This window comes from Apium graveolens, chromosome 11 (genome assembly GCF_009905375.1).
Source record: "Apium graveolens cultivar Ventura chromosome 11, ASM990537v1, whole genome shotgun sequence".
Taxonomy (NCBI): Eukaryota; Viridiplantae; Streptophyta; class Magnoliopsida; order Apiales; family Apiaceae; genus Apium; species Apium graveolens.
The window spans coordinates 100,791,379-100,806,268 of NC_133657.1; the positions used below are offsets into that span (position 1 = coordinate 100,791,379).

Below are 14,890 nucleotides of genomic sequence, written 5' to 3' on the forward strand. Positions count from 1 at the left end.
TGTCTCTAACATTATTCTTATGTTTTTATAATTTCAATAATTTTCTGGGAATTTATGAAATTTTGGAATTGATATTTCATTAATTATTTAACCCAAAATGATTTTCTGATTGTATTAAAGTTTAAATTCAGTATTAAATTCCAGAATGCCTCAAAAATTACGACACTCATATGTTATTAAGTTTTTAATATTCCGAGAATTTTAAAATATTTCGGGAATTTTTCGGATTATATTCACCCGCACTTTTGTTCGGTTAATCGTAAAATGCGGGTCTGATGTGCATTCCAAAAATGATTTAAAAATTATGAAAATATTATGTTATTAATTTTAAATTATTCCAAGAATTTTAAGGTTATTCTTTTAAGTTTTCGGGTTATTTTTACCATACAATTGCTCGTTTAATTGCAAATTGCGGAGTAAATCCAGGTCCGGGAAAAAAGAATAGATACAATCATAAATTAGATATATACGACTGTGCTTATCCTTTTTTCCCAATTCATGTTCTTGTCTCTCTCATTCAATCTCTTAATCTCTCGGTCTCTCTCCTCTCTTTTTTCCCTCTCTCGAACCTCTCCATGTCTCTCTCCCTCATCTCTCTCTTTTCTTTTTCTTCCCCTGTGCCCCGTTCTCTTCCTTGCTGTCTCTGTTTTGCCCGCCGCTGCAATTTTCCGGTAAGTCGCCGCCGTTTTGTTGGTGCCTCTGATTTTTGTACATATATATACACATGTCTCTGTGGAGGTATGCGTGTGTTATTGTGTGTGTGTTGGGTGTTGTGTGTGTGCATTTGTTTTGTGTAATTTCCGGCCGAGCTTGTTTTTCTAGTTGCTTTTCGGTTGTTGGCGCGTGTTATGAAAGTTTTGTGTTGCCTTGATTCGTGGTTTTTGACTTGGAATTATAATTGTTGCTGCACGAATTAATTGAATAATATTCATGATACAAATAAATTATTCTATGCAGGAAATATTATCATATTTAATCGGTAAAATTCGTGAGGAAACCCGAAAAGAATCGGACACCGATGAATTTTACCGTCGTCGGCGATGAGACTCGGCGAGCCGACGGTGGACGATGATGATTTTAATCCGAGTCCTATATTTATAAATTAAATAAATTAATTCGTAAAATTAATTTCAAAACAAAACGAGTTAATTATTTTAGAAGTTGTAGTGGCGTTCGGATTATGAAATTGGTTTGGATTGTGAATTGATTGTAATTGTTGGGTTGATGATGTCGATTATGTTTCGACGGGATAGTTGTTAGGTCACACACACTGTAGAAGGGGGTTGAATACAGTGTTTAGCACAATCAAATCGAATATAAGAACTCAAGTAATAGAAAACAAATTTTATTCAACACAATAAATTATGTTACAATATGGAACTGTCCTCTCTCAGTGATGAACAAATTATCACGAGAGCTGCTAGAGTTACAAAGAATAATAACTTCGATAATCGTAACACTTATAGTATAAACTCTATGCCTGTGTTTATATACTACACAGTTAGAAGATAATCTTCTAATTGATATGGAATAAAATTCTGCTTCCTAAAATATATCAACTAGTTATCTTTTCTTCCAAGTATTCTATTCTTCATAGAATTCCTTCTTCATGCACAATTCTTTCTTTCTTAGTCTCAATCTTCTTTCCTTTCAATCAGACGTCTGCCTTATCTGAAAGTCATCTTAAGTCCAGATATTATCTTCTGATAAATATCTTCTGAACCTTAAGTTCTGATAACTTAAGCTCTGATATCTTAAGTTTTGTCTTCAGTATAAGTGCTGATTTCCAATTAAGTATTGATTTGTCCTGTTAGGTAAGATCTGAAAACTAAACACAAATCATATTACACATGACATTATTAAATATATCTAACAATCTCCCCCAACTTGTAAATTAGCATAATATACAAGTTCAACAGATATTTGATGATGTCAAAAATATTAAGTACAAATGCATGAAAATTTGACTAGATAACTACAACTTACAGTCCTTTCAGCTTTACCATCTTTAACTTTTGATAATAGCTTCAGTCTGTATAAACTTCAGAATTTAAGTAGTTGTAGATCTTTGACTTGGCATCAACTTTCAATTTCTTCTGATCTCTTTGATATCAGGAGTTGTCCTGAGATAGTTCTCCAACAAACATCTCTCTGCATATTCAAGTTCATTGACCATCCTCCTTTTAGCATTTATCAATTCAGTTGTATCTTCTCTAGTTTGAAAAATAGTTGCTTTGAGATCATTTATCTTAGCTTTTCTTATCTCCTGATCTAGTCTAATCAGATATGCCTTGTCAGACCCTAGATTGAATTCCACAGCCTTATAACTCAAAAAAGTAGTTATAATCCTAGCAGAGTTAGGCTTCATATCGACAATATCACCTTTGTGATCTCTGTACCTGGGACAGTATGTGTTGTCAGACTTTACAGAATAAAGCTTCTTCTGTCTTTAAATTTGAGACTTTAAATATCCTGCAGCACTATCTGTTAATCTGTCTTTCACTTGAAGTAGGAATTGAACATGTTCCAGTTCTTCAAAATACTTCAGTGGTATAGCATATTTCTTAATCTGATATACCCTTCTATCTGTCATAAAATATAACAAGATATGTTCTTTTAAAAAGGTATGGTAAACCATTTGTACAGATTCAAGTCGATTCAATCTTTCAGGAGTTGCTCCAATACTTGGTTCACTTAAGGAAGTTGGATCATTGGTAGTGTTATGTACTCTTCTTTCATCAGAACTACCCAACCCAGATTTATCTCTTGCTTCCTTTCCTCTAACAACTCTTGCTTCAAAACAACTTGTTGCAGTCTTCAAAGGTTGAGTCTGTTTAGCTTTGGCGAATCCTGGCAGGAGTATCTTTGAAGGTTTAACATGAGCAATATCAGAGGTTTCCTTTTCCTTAACTTCTGATATCAAGACAACTTGAGCTATGTTAGAGGTTGCTTTCTTCTCTGTCATATCAGAACTTACTACATCTTGACTCTGAACAACATGAGCCATGTCAGAGGTTGTTTGAAAAATTTTCTTATGCATCAGAGTAGGATTAGCATCTGCTTCATCATCAATTATTTCTTTATTCATGACTGGCATATAAACCTTTACAGGTTCATCAACTTTTTCTTTGCCCTTGGACCTTGGATCAATTTCCATTTGTGATTTGGCCTTGGTTTCCTCAGAACTTGTTCTTTCCTTTATCACAATACCCTTAGGCTTTGGAAATTTATTTTCAACAACAGAAGCTTCAGATTTTGTCTTGACACCTTCTGCTTTGAGTCTAGCTTCTTCTTCCTTTAGACTCTCAAAGTCCATTCCTGGATTTTCTTTAAGAAATAACTGCTTTGAAATTTCTTCATAAAGTTCTAGATATTCACCAGAACTTATCCTTTTACCAGTATCAGAACTTATTCTTCTCCCAGTATCAGAACTTATTCCTTGACTTGTAATTCTAGCTTTACTTGACGAAAGTCCTTTGCTTGACCTTGACCTCTACCCTTATCAGAGTTTCCCTGGTCATCATTTCCATCATCCTTTCCTTTCAGTGTCTGAATAGATTTGTATTTGGACTTAATCACTTTCTCCCCCTTTTTGGCATCAGCAGGTAATAAAAGAGAGACAAGCAATTCCACGGAGGATTGGATCTCATTGAGTTGATTTTGGTAAGAAGCTTGATTCTTCAGAATTTCTTCAATTTGAGCTTGTTGCTTCTCCTAAGTTTTCTCAATGTAGGCAATTATGTCAAAGGCTGGCTTGAAAAATATGTTCTTTTCAAGTTTCACATTCATATCTTGTTGGATTAGAGCTTCCTGAATTTTGTTCACCTTATTATGAGTTATTGAGTGTTGACCTTGAAGGTTCCTTGTACTCAATGCAGTAACTCTCAGATGTGCCTTGAAATCATCATTTATCAGCATTTCATCAGCTTTTGCAAGATGCTCAGCAAGAATCTTTTTAGAAGGAACAAAACTAACTGAGTTCCATTCTTTAGTCCACTTCTTTCCTCTAGGAGTTTCACTCCAAGGTACTGGTGCTTCCCCTGTAACAAACTTCTTGACTAAATCAGCTTTGTGAACAGTTTGTTGAGGTGCATGTCCTGATGGACCAGCTGCATCAGCATCTAAATTACCAGTAGCTTCACCAGTAGTTTCTTCATTAGCAGCATCAGAACTTGTAGATCTTGCAGTATCAGCATCCTCTGATAAAATAGCAGTATATGAGGCTATAGAGGCTTCAACATTTTCCTCTAAATTCTGATCTACAACCAGGTTTTGATCAACATTCAAAAGTGATGTTGTTGGTGGAGTGAGTTTAATTGGTGGAGCGTCCAAGTACAAAACCTCAGGCACAATCAAGTTATGAATATCAATTTCAGCACTTGTACCTGGTTCTTCAGTATGTACTTGATCAACTATAGGTGACATAGGAGGTGTAGTGAGCAGTTGGTGGTTGTGTAGTTTCTGGTTGTGCAGAAGGAAGTAATTCAATAACAACTGGTTCTGTTGAGATTAGAGATTCCTGATCCCCTTCCTTAGCTGCTTCCACTACATCTGAATCTTACTCAACTATGTCCCTATGAGCTCTCTGTTTCTTTAATTTCCTCAAAGGTGGAGACACTGTAGGAGCTTTATCATCAGAATGTAATTTTCTAAGCCTTTTGAGGGGCCTAGAACTCCCAGTTACAGTATCTTTCTGAGAAGAAACCTTCTCAGCTTCTACAACAACAGGTTCTGATATGGGAACCTGCTCCTCAGCATCTGGTTCATCTCGCAAAATAATTCTGCTTCTCTTCTATTGAGTCTGAGGTACTTTCTTAGTCCTCTTGGGTTTGGAAGATGAAGGCTGCACTGTAGGATCAGAAGGTTGAGGTTGAGAATTTTGAGGTGTTTGTGTAGAGGTGGTAGGTGCTGATGGATGAGGTTCTGATGGTTGGACATCAGGATATACTTCAGTATATTTAACCGAATCATAAATTATTAAGGCTTGTTTGACAGATAAAGGAACTAGGAGGGGTCTTAACACAACCTTCTTATTATCAGTAGATAATAAGTCATTAAAAGCTCTTTTAGCTAGTCTGAATGGTGAAATTAATTCACTAGTAGATTGGGGCTTATCATCACAACAAAAACTATAAATAAGCTGACGAAATCTAGCAAAATAAACAGTATTTCTATTTTCTGTCATTCTATCCCCAATAAAACCTAAGACAACACTTGCATAATCAAAATCAGTTTGATTAATGATAGCATACCCGATTTGTTGGCTGAATATGGGGATTGCATCAAAATTAGAGCATTTGTTTGCAAAAGCCTTGGTTATGCAGTCAAAGAAGAAACTCAATTCCCTCCTTATGAAAGATTTATTCAACTTACCCAGCTTTGCCAATGTCCTCTCATACCCCAGACTGGCCATCATGTTTTGAAGAACTGGCTCTTCAATAGTAGAATAAATACAGTTCTCAGGTAGCTGCAGTGCTTGTCGGACCGTAGCCAATGTCACAACATGCTCATCCTCCCCTGATGAAAAAATAATACTTGGGGACCCTTGAGCACCACCATCATCATATACTCCGCTTCTCCAGAACTCCAGCACTTGAGTACCAGAGACTACATCAGGTGCGGTCAGAGCATACCCAATATCAGAACTAGGAAGAAAGTCCTGAATGAAATGAAGTTCTGATGGGGCTTCTGACTTGCTAAGAATAGCGGAGAAGTTATTAGGAACAAACTTAGCTCCATCAAAAATTACATCTTTTGGTGCCATCTCTGTAAGAAATTCAGTGAATAAGAGAATGTTCGCAAAGTGTTTGTAAAAAGTCCTGAGAGAAAAACAACTTCAGAAAATAAAAGAGAGAGAGAGAGAGAGAGAAAGAAAAAGAGATTTAGAATAAAAAAGTAAGTAAAAGATTAGAAAATCTTTTATCTCTCATTTATATACTTTCTCCACTCAACAGTCATATTTTTGAAGCATGTGATACACTTTACACCTGGCACCATTTGAACAGTCAGTAAACGGTTAGAATGAGAGTTAATGGGCACGTAAAACAAGCAGTAATTACCGTGCACATGCAATTTTTCAGGACATACACGTTAACCACTAACCCACAATGATTATGACTGTTTTAGCACACATTAACCAATATTCTGTAAAAATATTATCGTTCAAGGAATGACCAAAAATAAACCAAGTAAATAAATATTGTCACGTCACCATCAAAACTTGATTATTATCAGGATTTAAAACTTATCAGAATATGGCTCCTTAACTCGAAAAGTGAATGTTTATTCCTGTAATTCTTCACACAAATACTAATATAGTTTCATTAGAACTTAATCATCAGAACTTGTCCTTGGAATTTATGCAATCTGACACATAGACTGTTCATCTAAAATAACATTGATCACCACAGTAATTTTCATCATTCTTATGGAGTGTAAGTGTGTGCATTAAACTAAATATCAGACAAAGAGCAAAGTCTGATTCACTTCAGTACATCTTAGAAATAAGGCATAACTAAGAACTTTACTTAAAATCTGTCATTATTCTGAAGTCTACTTTAGAATGAGTTCATGCATGAGTCCATCTCAACTGTTTTGTGCTCATTTTATGCATCTTTTGAAATTCTATTTTACAGTGGCTTCTCAGTGTAAGTGAGTCACGACTGCTTATCAGAATTTATACTGTTATCAGAGTATTTCTCCAGTAATCATACAGTGTGAAAAGTCACCAAGAAAATTTTATTTTGCTTTTCTAATGCATATTACTTAATACCAGCAATGCACTTGGGTCTTCCCTTCCACATTTTTTACTCTAGATCTCAAAGGAGTACCTGATTTTTATTTCTTTTCTTTTCTTTTTCTTTTGATAACTGAGGCTTATCAGCACTTAGTACATCCACCAGATTTACTAACATTAGAACTTAACAGATAAGAAGCACTATTCTAGTTTTTGACTTAGTAATAAGATACACAAAGTAAACTTAACTAAGCTCAATACCAGAATTTGCTTGTGTTAAAAGATTTCCACATAAACAATTACTTCAAACATGGGATCTTTAGTATATTAAAGATTACTAGGTCACCATCTAGCACAGTTATCCTCATTGGATTGAATAGTCACAGAAATATTCATATCACTATCAGAGTTTAGAAATTCACATCAGACAACAATCAACACTTAATTAATTTTCAATTTAAGCACATAATACACAAAGATAGTAATATCTGTAAATACTAATCATAAAGTCTGATGTATCAGAACATAAACTAAGCAGATTTAGAGAAAGAACCTGAAACCATTCCAAGTTCATTTACCAATCTTGTAAAAGTAGCTTCACGCAGTGGTTTTGTGAAGATATATGCTAGTTGTTGATCTGTGGGAACAAAATGCAAATGCACTGTACCTTCATCCACATGTTCCCTTATGAAGTGGTACCTAATGCTGATGTGTTTTTCCATTGAGTGCTGAATTGATTACCTGTCATAGCAATAGCACTTTGATTATCACAGTAAATAGGGATTTTAGAAAATTCTAACCCATAATCCAGTAACTGATTCTTCATCCAAAGAAACTGTGCACAACAGCTTCCTGCAGCAATGTATTCTGCTTCTGCAGTTGATGTGGAAATTGAATTTCGTTTCTTGCTAAACCAAGAAACCAATCTGCCTCCAAGAAATTGGCAGCTTCCACTTGTGCTTTTCCTGTCAATTTTGCATCCTGCAAAATCTGCATTTGAGTAACATATTAGCTTAAAGTCTGATTCTCTAGGATATCACAATCCCAGATCAGCTGTACCCTTAAGGTACTTGAAAATTCTTTTCACAGCTGTTAAGTGAGGTTCTCTTGGATCTGCTTGAAATCTTGCACAAAGACAGGTAGCATACATGATATCAAGTCTACTTGTAGTTAGATAGAGTAGTGAGCCAATCATACCTCTGTAATCCACTTAGTTGCAGTGGCCATAGGAGTGGATGTACTTGAACAATCCTGCATTCCAAATTTCTTCAACAAATTTCTGGTGTACTTAGATTGACAAATAAAAGTTCCTTCTTCATTCTGCTTGACTTGAAGGACCAGAAAATAGTTAAGTTCTCCCATCATACTCATTTGATATCTTGACTGCATCAGTTTGGCAAACTTCTTACAAAGTCTGTCATTTGTAGAACCAAAAATGATATCATCAACATATATTTGCACCAAAAGTAAGTCCTTTCCATGGTTGAGGTAGAACAGTGTTTTGTCAATAGTTCCTCTGTTAAATCCACTTTCCAGAACAAACTGAGCTTAAGTCTCATACCATGCTCTTGGAGCTTGCTTAAGGCCATAAAGTGTGTTATCAAGCCTGTAGACATGATTTGGAAATTTGGGATCTACAAAGCCTGGAGGTTGTTCATATATACTTCATCTCCCAATTCTCCATTAAGAAAAGCACTTTTCACATCCATTTGAAAGACTTTAAACTTCTTATAAGCAGCATAAGCCAAAAATATCCTTATGGCTTCCAATCTAGCAACTGGTGCAAATGTTTCATCATAATCAATTCCTTCCTGTTGAGAGTATCCTTTTGCAACCAGCCTTGCTTTGTTCCTTGTAATTATGCCGTCACTGTCAATTTTGTTTCTGAACACCCATTTTGTACCAACAATTGATCTGTTCCTTGGTCTTGGCACTAGGGTCCAGACTTTAATCTTTCAAATTCATTTAACTCTTCCTGCATTGCTTGCACCCAATCAGCATCTTGAAGAGCTTCTTCCACTTTCTTTGGTTCAGTCTAAGAAAGAAAAGAATGATAAAGACATTCATTTGATGTAGTTGTTCTAGTTCTGACACCTGCATCAGGATTTCCAATAATTAAGTCAGGTGTATGTGCTTTAGTCCACTTCCTTGCAGATGGAAGGTTTTCTCTAGAACTGGATGCTCCCCCATGATCCATGCTGTCTTCATCAACATTTTTTGATGCTCTCCCTGAACTTATGCTCTCTGAGTTGGATCCTTCATTATTTGAGTTTCCAGAAATATCAGTACATGAGTTTCCAGAATTATCAGAACTTGGCCCTTCAGAACTTGAAGAGCCTGTTGTAGGTTCTGATACTTCTTGAGATGTGGTTGGATCTTCAATATGCTCCCCCTGCACAGGTGCATTTTCCTTAGGCATAGTCATCACAGTTTCAATAACATCAGAGTTTAATCCATCAGAGTTTGCAGTATCAGGATCTACAGAATCAGAATTTAAAACTTCATTTTCGAATCTCAGCTGATCATGATCATTGAAATCTTCAAGTCCAGTATTCTTCTTATCATCAAAAGAGACATTGATAGATTCCATGACAACCCTTATTCTTAAATTGTAGACTCTGAAGGCTTTTGTAGAAAGTGGATATCCAACAAAAATTCCTTCATCAGCTTTTAGATCAAATTTGGATAGCTGTTCGGGATGAGTCTTAAGAACAAAACACTTGCATCCAAATACATAAAAATACTTCAGATTTGGCTTCTTTTTCCTCACCATATCATATGGTGTTTTCCATGCTTGTTAATGAGTGTTCTATTCTGAGTAAAACAAGCAGTCTGCACAGCTTCAACCCAAAAGTAGGTTGGCAACTTTGCTTCATCAAGCATAGTTCGTGCAACTTCAATAAGAGTTCTATTCTTTCTTTCAACAACTCCATTTTGCTGTGGAGTTCCAGGAGCAGAAAATTCCTGCTTTATTCCATGGTCTTTGCAGAACTCTTCCATAATCAAATTCTTGAACTCAGTGTCATTATCACTCCTTATGATCTTCACAGAATCTTTGACCAATTTATCCAGTTGCTTGACATGATCAATCAAGATAGATGCAGTTTCACTTTTTGTGTGCAAGAAATACACCCATGTGTATCTGGTGAACTCATCCACTATGACCATAACATATTTCTTCTTTGCAATATACATGACATTAACTGGACCAAATAGATCAACATGTAGTAGGTGATAAGGCTTAAGAATTGATGATTCAGTCTTGCTCTTGAATGAAGATTTTCTTTGTTTTTCCTTTTGACATGAATCACAAAGGCCATCAGGAGCAAATACTGATTTTGGCAGTCCTCTCACAAGACCTTTCTTGACTAGTTCATTTATATTGTTAAAATTTAAATGAGAGAGTTTCTTGTGCCAATCCCAGATTTCTTCAATTGATGCTCTGCTCAACATACAGATTGCAGAACCATCAGTACTTGTTGAAAGCTTGGCTTCATAAATGTTACCATGTCTGTATCCTTTAAGAACAACTTTGCCTGTAGATTTGCTTACAACTTCACAGTGTTCTTCAAAGAAATCCACATGATAACCTCTGTCACAAATTTGACTCATACTCAGGAGATTGTGTTTAAGTCCTGAGACCAGAGCTACTTTTTCAATGATAACATTCCCAAGATTGATATTGCCATATCCCAGAGTTTTTCCAATGTTGCCATCTCCATAAAAAACACCTGGGCCAACTTTCTCCACAAAGTCTGATAGTACGGCTTTATTTCCAGTCATATGTCCTGAACATCCACTATCCAGAACTAGGATGTTCTTCCTATTGCCCTGCAATCATAAAGACCACTAATGATTAGTTTTAAGGACCCAGACTTGCTTGGATCCTTTGGCCTTTTTAAGTTTGTTAACATTTGCAGCGGATTTAGCATCAGAGTTTATGTTAACAGTTTTATTATCAGAATTTGCAATATCAGACTTTGCATCAAAACTTATACTAGAAGGAATAATGCTAACTTTCTTTACAGAAGGTTTTATTTGATAATAATCATAGTACAGACTATGATATTCCTTACAAGTATAAATGGAATGCCATAAACTACCACAATGAAAACAAGGATTTTGTGGCTTATATCTAACAGAATGACTCTTAACTCCTGATTTTGAAGGTAAGGAGTTTATATTCTTATTCTTCTTGCAAAAAGAAGCCAGATGGTTAGAACTTCCACAGTTATGCCATGTTTTTCTAGGAGCATTAGGAACAGGCTTATAATTATTACTTTTGTTCACACCTTCCTTTCCATTCCTATTTTTCCTAGGTGGCTTTACCTTGTTTACATTCTTAACATCTTTCAGCTTATGCTTAAGCTGCTTCTTAGTCATTAAGCCTATGTTAACTTCAGTTGGCTTATCATGTTTAGGTTTGTCAGAAGTTACTTTCTCCTTAACTTCTGATTTATCAATATCAGACTTTGTAGTTACAAACTTAACAGGATTTACCTTTGGTTTTTGTTTAACAACTATAGGCTCAGTTTCTACAGTTCCCTTATTGTTCTTATCATCTCCAAAACCTAAGCCCTCTTTCCAGTTTCCACTACTAAGAATATTCTGAGTTGCTTTACCAGAGTTAGTCCAAGTCCTGATAATATCTCTTTCCTTTTCTAACTCAGTTTTTAGAGATTCATTCAATTTTAACACTTCATCCCTAACATAAAAGGCATCATCTCTATCTTTCTGAGTTTGATGGAACATGACTAACTCTTTTTCTATATAATCATTCCTATTTTTATAAGCAAGATTTTCAGAAGTTAATCTTTCACATGTTAAAGTTTGATCTTTATAACTAATGAACATGGTCTTAATATATCTTCTCAACTCAGTAATATCATCAGTATAAAAGGCATAGGTAGTTTGAAGTACCTTTAAGTCAGCAGTATCAGAACTGCTATCAGCATTTTCCATCAAGGCATAGTTTTCCTCATCCTCGGAATCTGAAGCATCTGACCATTTTTTCTTCTTTGTGACAAGAGCCTTGCCTTTGTCACTTTTCCCTTTTCTGCAATTAGGAGATATGTCGCCTTTCTTACCACAGTTGTAGCATTTAACATTTGAGTAATCTTCTCTGTTAGATTTTCCTCCTTTGCCTTCAGATTTTTTGAACCCTTTCTTATCAGAACTTGAACCTTTCCTGGAAAACTTCTTTCCTCTCCTGAATTTTCTGTATGCAATCTTTGTGATCCCTTTCACCATAAGAGCACACAGCTTCATCATCTCCTCATCAGGGTCCATCTCAGGTATACTTTCAATTTCTGAGTCATCATCACTATCAGAACTTGATGACTCAGTATCAGACTTTGTGATGAGAGCCTTTCCCTTGCCTTTCCTTGAGGCAGCTTCTTTGGGACTTTCCTCCTCAGCCACAAAGGCAACTTTCCTTGACTTTCTTCCATTCCTCTTGCTTCTTTGTTCCATCTCAAGTTCTTGAGTCTTGAGCATCCACTACAAGAATAATGTCAATAGACATCACACATTAGACATCGGTTAACTTTGCCACTGATGTTAAAAGAAATATTGACATCACCTCGTGTTTTTGTGATGTCTTTGTTCTTTGTAGACATCGGTTATAATTAAACCGATGTCTAAAATTCACTAAAAAAAATAATTTCACGCCCACCTTTTCTTTCCCCCCTTAGTCAAATTTTCATTCAGTTTTAGTTCTAAATTCCCCCCATCCCAAAATTCTCCCCCCTTAACCAAATTTTGGTCCCCCCCAAATTAATCTTCAGATACAAAATCAAAACAAAAAACTAAAAAATCAAAACTAAAAACTAAAAAATAGTCTATCTCACTCTCTCGAACCTCCCTCTCTCTCTCTCAACCTCCCTCTCTCGATCAAACCTCTCTCCCCTCACAATCTCTCTGAACTCCGACCATCATCTCACCATCACAATCTCTCGAACCTCTCTCTCTCTCGAACCTCTCTGTCTCGAACCTGTCTCTGGAACCTCTCTCTCTCTCTCTGAACCTCTCTCCGCTCCCAATCTCTCCGTTAAACCTCTTTCAGTTAACCTCTCTACTTCGGTAAGTGTTGTATCTACTTGAATCGAACTGGTCTTCTCTGCATGAAGACCAGTTTTAAAAGTTGAGGATTTTTGAATTCAAAACCCTAATTTTGTAAATTGGGGTTTTTTCTAATTCGAAACCCTTATTTTTTTTATTAATTTAGTGTCTAAACTTGTTGCTAATACTTTTCTTCTTGTTATATACATGACCTAATCTGAGAAAAAGATTTAGAGCTTTAGGTAATTTGGGTGTTTTTGGTTGTTCATTTGTATTTTTGTTTTTTTTTTATTTTTGTAAATTGTGTAAAGTTAACGATCCTTTCATCTCTACTGATTACATGGTATTTTTTAACTTCAATCCTCATTTTTTTTGCTTTAGTTGTGATTTGTGATTTGATTTAGTGTTGTTTATCTTATTTTGCTCGTTATAAATGTTGATCTATTATTTTATTACGGATATGATTAGGTTTTAAATGTTTTGATTTGGTGCTTGGTGCTTGTTATAGATTTCATCTCTTGATTTAGCTCTACAACATCAAATTAAATTGTAGCAATAACTGTAAAAATGTTATATGTAATGTGTGCAATTTAAGGCTTGTACCATTGATTTGGATAAAAGGTGAAGCTATTTACACTTTACACTTCAATGTCTGGCTTTTTTGTTTATATTTTTTTAAATTTTCTGCTACACAAGACTGCTATGGTTCACTTAATACTAAGATTTGTGCTTGCTGAAAATATATAATGTACACTCGTTTGCATTTCAGGTGACATCCATGGGCAGTATAGTGATTTGTTACGACTCTTTGAATATGGTGGCTTTCCTCCTCAATCAAATTATCTGTTTTTAGGGGATTATGTGGACCGTGGAAAACAAAGTTTAGAAACGATATGGCTCTTGCTTGCTTATAAAATTAAGTATTCGAATAACTTTTTTCTTCTTAGGGGAAACCATGAATGCGCCTCTATCAATAGAATATATGGATTTTATGATGAATGTAAGCGACGATTCAATGTTAAACTATGGAAAACCTTTACTGACTGTTTCAACTGTCTTCTTGTGGCTGCTATTGTTGATGATAAGATATTATGCATGTATGGTGGTCTGTCCCCTGATCTTAACAATTTGGATCAGATCAAAAACCTGCCACGTCCAACTGCTATACCTGACACAGGTTTGATCTATGATTTACTTTGGTAAGATCCCAGTAATGATGTCAAGGGATGGGGATTGAATGATAGAGGAGTATCATTCACCTTTGGCCCTGATAAGATGTCAGAGTTCTTAGCGAAGCATGACTTGGACCTTGTTTGTCGTGCTCATCAGGTAAAACCAATAATTTTCTCTTTTTCAACAATTAATTTGCACCGGAGTTGATGACTTGACGTTATGCTTGTGCAGGTTGTGGAGGATGGTTATGAATTCTTTACTGAAAGACAGCTTGCGGTGAATTTGATAATGCTGGTGCAATGATGAGCGTTGATGGAAATATGATGTGCTCTTTCCAAGTACTGAAGCCAACTGAAAAAAAGAATAATTTTTTAATGTCCACAAAAATGTAACTGGTATATACTTTTTCTTGCCTTTCCTTTCTGGGTATATTGCCAATTTGCCATTAGCAGGTTTATGGTAGTTTAGACCTTGTTGGTTAGACTGGTTCACCTTTTAAACTTATAAAGAAGTACTATTCATATCTTAAACTATAAAACAAGTTAGATTATTAAGTATGATTTGAACTTCAATGTATTGCAACTACCACAATTGGCAAGACCTGCTACTATTATTAACTTAGTTTATTTGTCACTTCTTGTAGTGTTTGCTTTGCTTCTTTATATTTATATAAAGGGACTTTCTTCAAGAACCATCATCCGAATGAGAAGAGATGGAATTCTGACTATTGTATTTACACATATAGTCCTCTGTCTTGGTGTTTCAAACGTCAACAATTAGTAAAAGTCAGTTAGACTTAAGTTTTAGACGGCTAAGTTGGTGTCATGCTGCCAAAATTCTCATAGTTTTTTGACTTGATTGCAGTATTGCTACTTCTTTATATAATGACTATTAATTTATTCCTATATAAATATTACTTGT

The 14,890-nt window shown here is 35.4% G+C and overlaps 1 pseudogene; it reads left to right on the top strand.

Annotated features, from left to right (window-relative positions):
- The first annotated feature begins 13,555 nt into the window (after positions 1-13,555).
- On the top strand, positions 13,556-14,361 carry LOC141695738 (serine/threonine-protein phosphatase PP1 isozyme 4-like; annotated as a pseudogene).
- Positions 14,362-14,890: the final 529 nt, after the last annotated feature.